The sequence below is a fragment of the Plutella xylostella genome, chromosome 3 (assembly GCF_932276165.1).
Source record: "Plutella xylostella chromosome 3, ilPluXylo3.1, whole genome shotgun sequence".
Lineage (NCBI taxonomy): Eukaryota > Metazoa > Arthropoda > Insecta > Lepidoptera > Plutellidae > Plutella > Plutella xylostella.
In genome coordinates, this window is record NC_063983.1 from 5,905,642 (window position 1) to 5,915,318 (window position 9,677).

General features: G+C 36.7%; 1 long non-coding RNA gene across 1 annotated transcript; it reads right to left on the reverse strand.

Moving 5' to 3' along the window:
• Positions 1 to 1,167: 1,167 nt before the first annotated feature.
• Positions 1,168 to 9,638, reverse strand: LOC105388863. Its single transcript, XR_007266754.1, has 4 exons — positions 9,192 to 9,638; positions 8,076 to 8,946; positions 7,789 to 7,980; positions 1,168 to 1,371 (listed from the first exon to the last, which is right to left on the reverse strand). It is a non-coding gene; the product is annotated as an uncharacterized LOC105388863 (long non-coding RNA).
• Positions 9,639 to 9,677: the final 39 nt, after the last annotated feature.

The following is a 9,677-nucleotide window of genomic DNA, read 5'->3' on the forward strand; positions in this document are numbered from 1 at the left end:
AGTTTTTAGCGCCCTCTAGTGTATAACTCCGAAACTAAAAGTTTCGTCACACCGGAGCGCCCCGCCCCGCGGCTCCCCCTGCCGGCAGCCTCATTCTTTTTAGAGGATCCAGCAACATTGTACTGTAAAGGGAACTATATAATGGGAAGGGAGGGACCTTAAATCTCTTCGACGAAGACAGGATAATTGTGATCGAACTTCACTTCAGGTAAGTTCGTTTGATCTTTCAATTATCCAGTCTTCGTCTCCGAGATTTATATTATTTTTAACCATGTAGATGTTTGGAGTATTTAAATATTAACAATGTTGCTAAATAAAATAAAAAGTCTTGATGAATATTGAAAATATGTATTTTTATTTACTTATGATTGCTCAACAAATTGACTGTTACTCAACAAGTTAGAATCAGAATCAACAATAGGCCTATTATAAAAATTGGCAAAAATTGAAGAATGTTCGGTCCAGCCTGCTGATTTACGAATTATATCAAAGCTAACACCTGCTCGAGCTGCAGATGAAGTGGCTGCATGCCGAGTGCTATGGGCACTGAATATTGTAGTGTCTATACCGCTTGCCGACAGCGTCTCCTTTAGCCATCGGCCGATAGTTTGTGTCGATGCTGGTCTAAATGGTTTCTTATAAGTAAATAATACTTTGTTACCAGTTCTATGGTCTGTGGTCCTATTTAAATAAGCTTGTAAGGTGGTTGCTGGGCATATGTTAGGGTTTTGTACAAAAAATGGCAAATTCAAAACAGGCTGGGCACGACCAATCCCCGATGTCTTAACTAAATCATCAATTATTATTATTATCTTATCACTATATACCTTAATATTATGAGTTTTTACTAATGACAAAGTCTGTATTCTTTGCCCTGAGGCTAATGCTAATAGCATTACAGTCTTTTTAGTGAGAAGTTCTAAGTTAATTGTTTCGTTACACAATCCGCTTAGGTAATCTAGCACGATGTTAGGATTCCAAGTAACGTTATATTTTGGAAATGTAGGTCTTAATTTAAATATACCCCTAAAAAAATCTTTTTAATCTTTCGTCTTCAGAAACGTTATTGGTGTTAATTAATGCTATAGCAGAACGGTGAGAATTTAGCGTCCCATAAGATGATCCTAAACGATAACAGTTAGATAAAAAATCAAGAATATTATTTACATTAGCATTATAAAAATCAAAAGCTTTTTCGTGACAGTACTTCCACCATAATTTCCAACTAGAAGTATATTGAGCTTTGGTACTTGATGTTATAGAAGAGATCATGACGTCTAACGCCGTTTCCGGTACTCCTTGTCTGATAAATGCTTCCCGCATAATATGCTCGCTGCCAAGGAAAGGTGGGCATGTAGCGGGTGTGTCGACCTGAATGATGATGAAAGGAGATTTTTATCCGGTTTTAATATAATTACTTCGTCAATACATAATGATCTGAAGAGTGGATACCAAGGTTGAGAGGGCCAATTTGGAACTACTATTATACCTGTTGCTTTGTCGGCTATTATCTTATTAAGCACCTTTAAAATTAAAGAGAAAGGAGGAAAGGCGTAGAAGAAAAAATGGTTCCAGTTAACTGTGAAAGCATCGATATCGTAGGCAGATGGGTCTCTTTTCCAAGATATATACTTGGAACATTTTGCGTTAACTCGAGATGCGAAAAGATCAATTTCGGGATTTCCAAATCTTCGCACGATACTAAGATATTCGATAGTATTTAATTCCCACTCTGTGTCTAGATTAATTCTTCTGGATTCCGAGTCAGCTTCTACGTTTAATGATGACTTAATGTAGCTTGCAAAAATAAAGATATGCTTTTCCTCACACCAGTCCCAAATATTTTTGGCAACCGAATTGAGGTGTTCAAACTGAACTCCTCCCATTCTATTGACATATGAGATTCAAGGGCGTACCCAGGTAGGGGCAGGGGGGGGCAGCTGCCCCCCCCTAGAAGATAAAATAAACGTAAATTTTCCTGCTAAGTCGGAATTAAAAACGTGTTATCTACTCTTACCTACCTACCTATTTGTGTTTTGTATCTTAATCAAACTAATTAAGGCCAACTGGGGTTACGTTGTATTTTTAGATCACTAAAAGTTTTCGGAATAATGGGAGCAAAGGTGTGAAAAATTTAATGTAAAAGTGAGATATTTACTTTAAGAAACTAACGACTATTGAACAACTATTTCTTAACAAATTTAAAGCATTGATTTCTTTGCTGGAATTTTATAAAAGTTTCTTATTTAGTGTCTAAAAAAAATCGTGATTTTGAACGCATTTTCCAGGTTTGAGGCAAATGTGTTTTTAATATGTAAATATTCAATAGGTAAGCTTTCCGTGAAAAAAATAAGAGAGTTTTATCCAGTTAATTTTTTTGTGCAATAGTATCACTGAGTTGCAGAAAAGATCTTTAAGTTAATGTCGGCATTAAATGTATTGTTGCCTTGCTTTGACAGTATACGGACAGAAAGAGACAGACATAGATTTAATGTCCACATTAGCTTAAAGTCCCTTTCTGCAACTCGGCATTAGGCAGTTAATTTAGCCAAAAGAAACTATTGACGAATTCACAGATGATTTAGTAGAAATCAGGAAAATGCGTCTAATTTTCATGGACGCATTTACCCCATGATAAATCCAAATAACATTTTTATGAAAAAAGAACTACCTAAGTACTCCTGTAAAGTGAGTAAGAATGTAGATTTAAGGGTCTGCAATAGGGAATCGAGGGTTGGCATTGTCATAGAATTATGTAGTAAATGATGCTCTACAGCCTTGAAAAAAATCACACAGGTAGTTGAAGAGTCTAGCTAGGTGCTGAATCATTCGAATTTAAGTAAATGATTATGGATAACTGTAAATTAATTTCAGAATATCAAGAAAAACCAGTCAATCACACTCCCGTATTGTAACAACTGTGTCGTAATTATTAAGAATTTTCATATGATTTTTATCATATTATAAAGTTAAAGGCTTGGACTAGGCGCTAAATACCTTGTTTTTTAATAAACACACACTTATTTTGTGTAAATTAATCCCAAACTTGAGCAATTTTTTTCCCTCAAATCTTCATACAAATATCTATGGCGGCTTTCTGTGTTATAAAATCATAAACACAAGTGACGTTTGACTCAGTTGGCCGCTGGCCTCCAAAGAAGGGTCACGTCGGTTTAGGCAGCACTGACAGCTCGCGATCTTATCGTGTACAGATACAAAATCACTGCACATTGGTTATCATTGCACTTTTTCAACTTTTATGACACCAACATAATTTGATTTGAAATTGAGGAAGCATAATTCTTCCAGTATATTCAATACATTAAATTAAATTAGATAGTGTGCAATATTCTCGTGACATTACAGTCTCGTAAAGGTCTGATAGGGAGCACGAATATAGCGAATGGATCTAAGTGATGACAATACGCACGAACATTAGGTTAGGGATCAAAAATACAGTCTCTTGGTGCTGGTTGAGGTATGGTCTCGTGAGGATCTGATGAGGGCAGTAACACGGTGGTGGCTCAATTTTATTTCAAAGATGTTAATAGCTAAAAGCATCGAGTTTGGGCTATTAAGTATGTTTTTCAGAGAGAGAGAAAGAGATTTTGTTTTTCCTCTGGATGTGTTAGGTTTACTGGGTTTACTAAGTTCATTCTATTAATGGCATCAAGTTGTTATGTGTTCATAAGTAATAATTATTTATTAACAAAATGCTGTTGATTCTCCACGAAAATGTAAAAATAAAAATAAAATAAATAAAAATAAATTCGTAACGTAAAATTGTCAATGACGGAATTTCTTCTATAGACAGTAGCCACAAAAAAAACAAACGATAGATGGCGTGATTTGAAGATAAAGATACATTTTTTCGACACATAGACAGCAACAACAAAAAAATACAGATTTAAAGAAAAGAAACACATAGGTACTTATACAAAACAACAAAGAAAAAAAAGGATACACATCAAAATAACTGGAAAAAATATAAGCCCCAATTTACTTGTGTGGGACAGGGAGTACCATAATATTTTTTTTGGGGTACTCCCTATCTATATATAATATAAGCTTGATATCTTTACCCGTTTCTGAGAAAAAGGGCGGTGACAGACAGTCAGTCAGACAGACGGACAACAAAGAGATCCTATAACGGTTGCTTTTTTTCTTTTGACGTTCGAAACCCTAAAATTAAGTAAAAATATTATGCTGCCAAAAAATGTACTTACAGGTATTGAAAAAGCGGTATATAAACAAATTATACCAGCAGAGGGTTCACCATTTAGCTGAATGTTACTTAGAAAACGGCCTTGAGTGGCGGTCAAGTTGGTCCCCGCCTGCGATACTTTCCATTAACATTGGGACTCGTTTTCATGTTTTTAGCGTACAGTCAGGTTTTTAGTTTTTTATAATTGTATTTTTTTATTTGTAACTTTTAGTTGTTTTTATTTTATGAAATTTTACGTCGGTAGGTAGTTCATGATCATTTTTTATTTCAATAATTTTGGTGTTGTTATTTAAATACCTTCAATATGCATATTTTTGTAATGTGAAAATCAAGTCCTTTCATTTGATACCTTACACGGCAAAGTTGAATTATTATTTTTTCGATCATCACGTTATGTCCTCAAGAGGGCGCTATGTACATTTTAATGGAACGTCACATAGCCTATAGCCATCGCGCCATCAATACGCTTCTAACAATACCTCATACATCAAAATCTATCAAGCCGTTTAGGCTACAGGAGGGAACAAAGAAACAGACAAACATACATATATACATACATACAATCAAAAAACATTACCCTCCTCCTTCGGCAGTCGGGTAAAAAGGAGTAAGACAGGGGGTCATTCTGAACTTTTGCTCTACGAGTTTTGGAAATTAACAAAAAAAAACCTTTTTCATAGAAACTTTGTTGGACATGTGACTTTTTACCATGGAAAACGAATATTTTTTTTCGCGAATTTGCAAATCTCGTAGAACAAAAGTTGTTCAGAATGACCCCTTGAGTCATCCCCTTTTGGCTTAGTATAGCCCTTTTGCGACACTATGTATTTACTTTGCTTTGTCGTCGGGGTTCAGTTGGCTGGAGGATGCCCGAAACTTATTATCTACACTTTAATACTTGTAGTTACCTTTCTATAAGTAAATACCACATTTGTTTGAGAAAGCTAATCGGGTTCCGAGTATAGAGTAAAGTGGCACCCCTATTAATTTCTACTCTTTCCTGGTGCCTACCAGTGTAAGTAAGAATTATACCTACTTACTTACCCTAAAATCACCCAAAATGTACTTGAACATAATTGTCAATAAAGTTGGCGAGTAAAAGTTTATCGACCCACTGTGCAAACTTACATGTGTGCGTGTCACTGCGTGTGCTGTGTGAAGAGCATTGAAAACCCAAAATTGGCGCGGCACGTCACCCTGTACGGGCCCTTAATAGTGGTGAGTGACAGTTGTGAATAAAATAAAGTAACATCCATACATCCTCTCATTTATATTCTTTAGAAAAATAGTAAGATTGGATCAAATACGGGTATTAAACTTACATATCAATTAAAATATGTGCATGGCAAAACCCATACTCTTCAATAAGTTTAGTGTTCATAAATAGTAAAAATCCTTATCGAGCTGGTTTCAGTGATCGTAACTGATCACTGAGGTTAACACATGGCACGGTCAGCCTTGGATTGTTCTTTTCTGGACGCTTCCGTGCTTTGGATGGCACGTTAAGCCGTGGGTCCCGGTTGCTGCTTCGGCAGCAGTTGTTAAGCCTAGTCAGAAGCCTTCGGGCAGCTTGAAAAAATCTGACAGTCGGGTTGTACACTTACACTTACCCGACAACTTTAGTGCATTGTACTCAAAAAAAAAGGGCGATACAAATTTACAGCAAAAAGCGGGTGAATACAGTCGTGAGCATAATTATGTATGTATTAAAAGGTTGACGATTTCTGTTTTGAGGCAATACGTTGCAACAATCGCAATAGCCCCATTACGCCTAACGCATTTACCCCAAGATGATGTTAATTTTTTTATCAAACATAAAAAAAATAACAGCATTAATCCATCAAATAAAGCTATTTCATTGAAAATTTGTGTCTATATAAGTAGCCCAATGACTATTGTTTAGAATACCTCCTGAATAAAATCAATTGATAAAGAAAACTTTAGATTCACATTTTCAATCACCTGTCACAGTACCAAACTTTCAAAAAAATGTGCAAATCACAAAATAACTGAATACTTGGATATATTATGTTGACTACAACACCATCTGTCTGCAGTTCATGTAAAGTATTTAGTTTAAGCCACCGTAACTAGATGGCATTTTTCAATATTGATAAAGCCGTTTTCAAATAGGATCGAAAAGATTAATTTGGCCCGTAGACGCAATTGGCCTAGTTGACCTTAATAAAAGACAATTTTCATGATTTTTGTTTCAATATACCCGACCGACCATCATCTCAAGAGCTGCCCCCCCCTAGCTGAAATCCTGGGTACGCCCTTGATGAGATAGCTGTAGTATTATCTACACGAAGCAATATATCACAACAAGTAAAATTTTTTGCGAAAGATTTTAAGCCGAAAAAGACCGCCAGTAGTTCTAGGTAATTTATGTGGTTGTCTCTCTCAACCTGTGTCCACTGACCTCCAGTTCTCTCACCGCCGCATGCCGCACCCCAACCGGTAGTTGAAGAGTCTGTAAATATCTCTAAAACAAAATTGTTTGGTTTTATAGATCTTTTTGCGGTCAAAATATTATTTTTCCACCATATTAAATCACTTTTTATGTAGGATGGAAGTGTCATGTTTTTCTCATAACAGTCATCATTCTTTAGAAGAGCTAAATATTTAGCCCTTTCTAATGATTTTGTATGAGACCATCCATAGGTTAATGCCGGGCAAGCTGCGGTGAGAGATCCAAGAAATCGGGCTAATTCTCTAATTTTTATGACTTTTTGGCTAAGCATATCTAAAACACAACCATATATTTTTTGTCGCTTTTCTTCAGGGAGTTCTAAAGTCATTTGTTCTGAATTTATAATAAAGCCAAGATATCTACAAGATTTCTGAGGAATTAATATACTTTTTTTGTAATTGATTATAAATCCAAGGTTTTCCAGGCATGCTATTGTTTGTTTAGTGTTATGCAAACAGCTCTCTTTTGAACTCCCTATACACAAGGCGTCGTCAAGAAATCTAGTCGACCTTAAACCACGTGACCTCAAGTATGTAAACACTGGCTGAAGAATTTTAGTAAATATGAAAGGAGCTGAACATAATCCGAAAGGTAATGCTTTAAATTGAAACAGAAAATTATTGTAATAAAATCTTAAATATTTTTGGCTGTCTTCGTGTATTGGTTGTAATAAATATGCTTCTTTTAAATCGATATTACACATATAATCATCCTCTTTAACTAGTTTTATAGCCGTTCTGATATCTTCCATTTTAAAGTGCTTTACTTGAACAAACTGATTAAATTTTTTAAGATTAATTATAAATCGGCGGCTTCCATCGCTTTTTGGTATCAAAAAGATATCAGAGATAAACTGATCAGTCACGGGGTTACATATTTCAATAGCTCCTATATTCAATAAATGGGATATTTCCCTGTCTAGGTCGATGTATTCTTGGCTGGTAAATTTCTTATAAGGTCGGTAGTTTAATGGTTGATTCGGTTTCTCTAAAAGCGGAATGATATAGCCTGATATGGTGGATAAAATAAATTCATCATTTGTAATGGTTTTCCACTTATTAACAAAATGCTTTAAGCGTCCAGCATGTACCTGCTCGTGGGGGTTTAACGTCGCACATGTTCGTTCTGCGAGCGGTAACGCGTCGTCATCGCTTGAGCCTGTTGGCGCCGCAGTGGCGGCGGCGGCGGTTGCAGCGGGCGCCGTGTTTGCGGTAATTGCGCTGGCAGAGGATGTCCCCGGCGCCGTCCACTGTTCATGTGCTGGCCCCGCTGCACCCCAGTCCTGAAATGATAATATTTGTACATATAATGTATGTGCTACGAATATCGTAAACATAATTATTATAGAAGTATTTACATCATTTAGGTAAATATTACCTTGTGTATGGAGTAGACTGGTAATAGCGCTGACGGCCCCGCAATGGTGGTCCTTGGAAGTTTAAACCACTCGTTGTGGGGGTATTTTGTGATTGAATCATAGTGCCTGTCTTCTTCATAGTATTGGACGTCTTTACAATGTCCATTAAGTTATCACCAAATAAAAATTGGTCCCGTTTCCTCTCTTTAAACGGTTCGACAAGTGATTTATCTAACAATGGTATAACCATTGATCGGCGAGTATATGTCTCCATATAATGTGAATCGGCGATAAGTTTGCCGCAATCATTAAGAATACGAACCACGTCTGAAATGTTTGGGTTTTTTTTCAAAACAGCAGTTAGTGCCCCTCCTAACACGGATAATGCTTTTCCGAGTTGATTTTGCTTAGACATCATGTGTTTGTCTCTTTGCTTAAAGGATTCAGTCATGGCCTGCATAGTATTAATCTCCGGGTTTAGAGTTGGCGCCTTACAAAAAGGTGTATTCTTTGGAAACAAGTACTTCTTGTTAAGTTCCTCTTTCACCTCTTTTTTAAGGCCTTCTTGTAAGATTTGTTGAAATCTCTTGCTTACGCCTTCTTGAAGATCGTCACCCCATTCTTCTGATGTTACTTCAAAGTCCCCCAAGATGTTGAGTAATTCAGTATCAAACAAATCCTCATTATTATTGTTTTGTTCCGGTCTGATTTCCGTTGTGATCCCGTTTTCTAATATCTGGGTTTCTACTGGTTGGGATCCACTGTTAGGTTCCCCGGAGGACGGGGGCGGTAACGGCGGAATTTCTGTTTGTGAGCCTTCCACTGATTGAGATTCGATTGGATTTTCCACCGGATTGTCTACGGGGTATTGCGATGATTCAGGTAATATATCTGAAACCATCATACAACTAATAAATAAAAGAATAATAAAGGTTACATAGTAACCATCAACCAACAAATGCAATATGCAAATGAAACTGGGTGTCAATGCGGGAGCTTACAATAAATGGCGTAATAAAGCCTTGCTGGGTATTATAATTCCGAGGTAAAGTATTGTTAGGTAGATACTACCTAAAGAAAAAACAAAAACAAATTTTTCTGTGCCATGTGCACTAAGTTAACCTCAAATTACTAACCTTGAACTTGAATATCTTCGTCATCAGTGGGATACACCACCGCTGTTACTGTGCTACGTATTCTGTGTTCCAATCTACCTTCATATTTTTGTAATTTCCGCCTCCAACGTTCTTCCCTTGATTCCTTATGATTTTTCTTGCGTTTCGGCATTATTAACAAAAAACTTCACTTACACTTTTAACTGCCTACTATATTAAGGTAGCACTATTACTTAAATATGATTTATTTCAAATTATTCGGTCTAGTCCCTCCAGACTACGTGCGTGCGCCGTGCGCGCACAGAACAGAATGAGGCTGCCGGCAGGGGGAGCCGCGGGGCGGGGCGCTCCGGTGTGACGAAACTTTTAGTTTCGGAGTTATACACTAGAGGGCGCTAAAAACTACGTGCGATATTTGTGTGCAGCAGCAGAGCTACTACATGGTTAAAAATAATATAAATCTCGGAGACGAAGACTGGATAATTTTAGTTATTGTACTGAGATTTC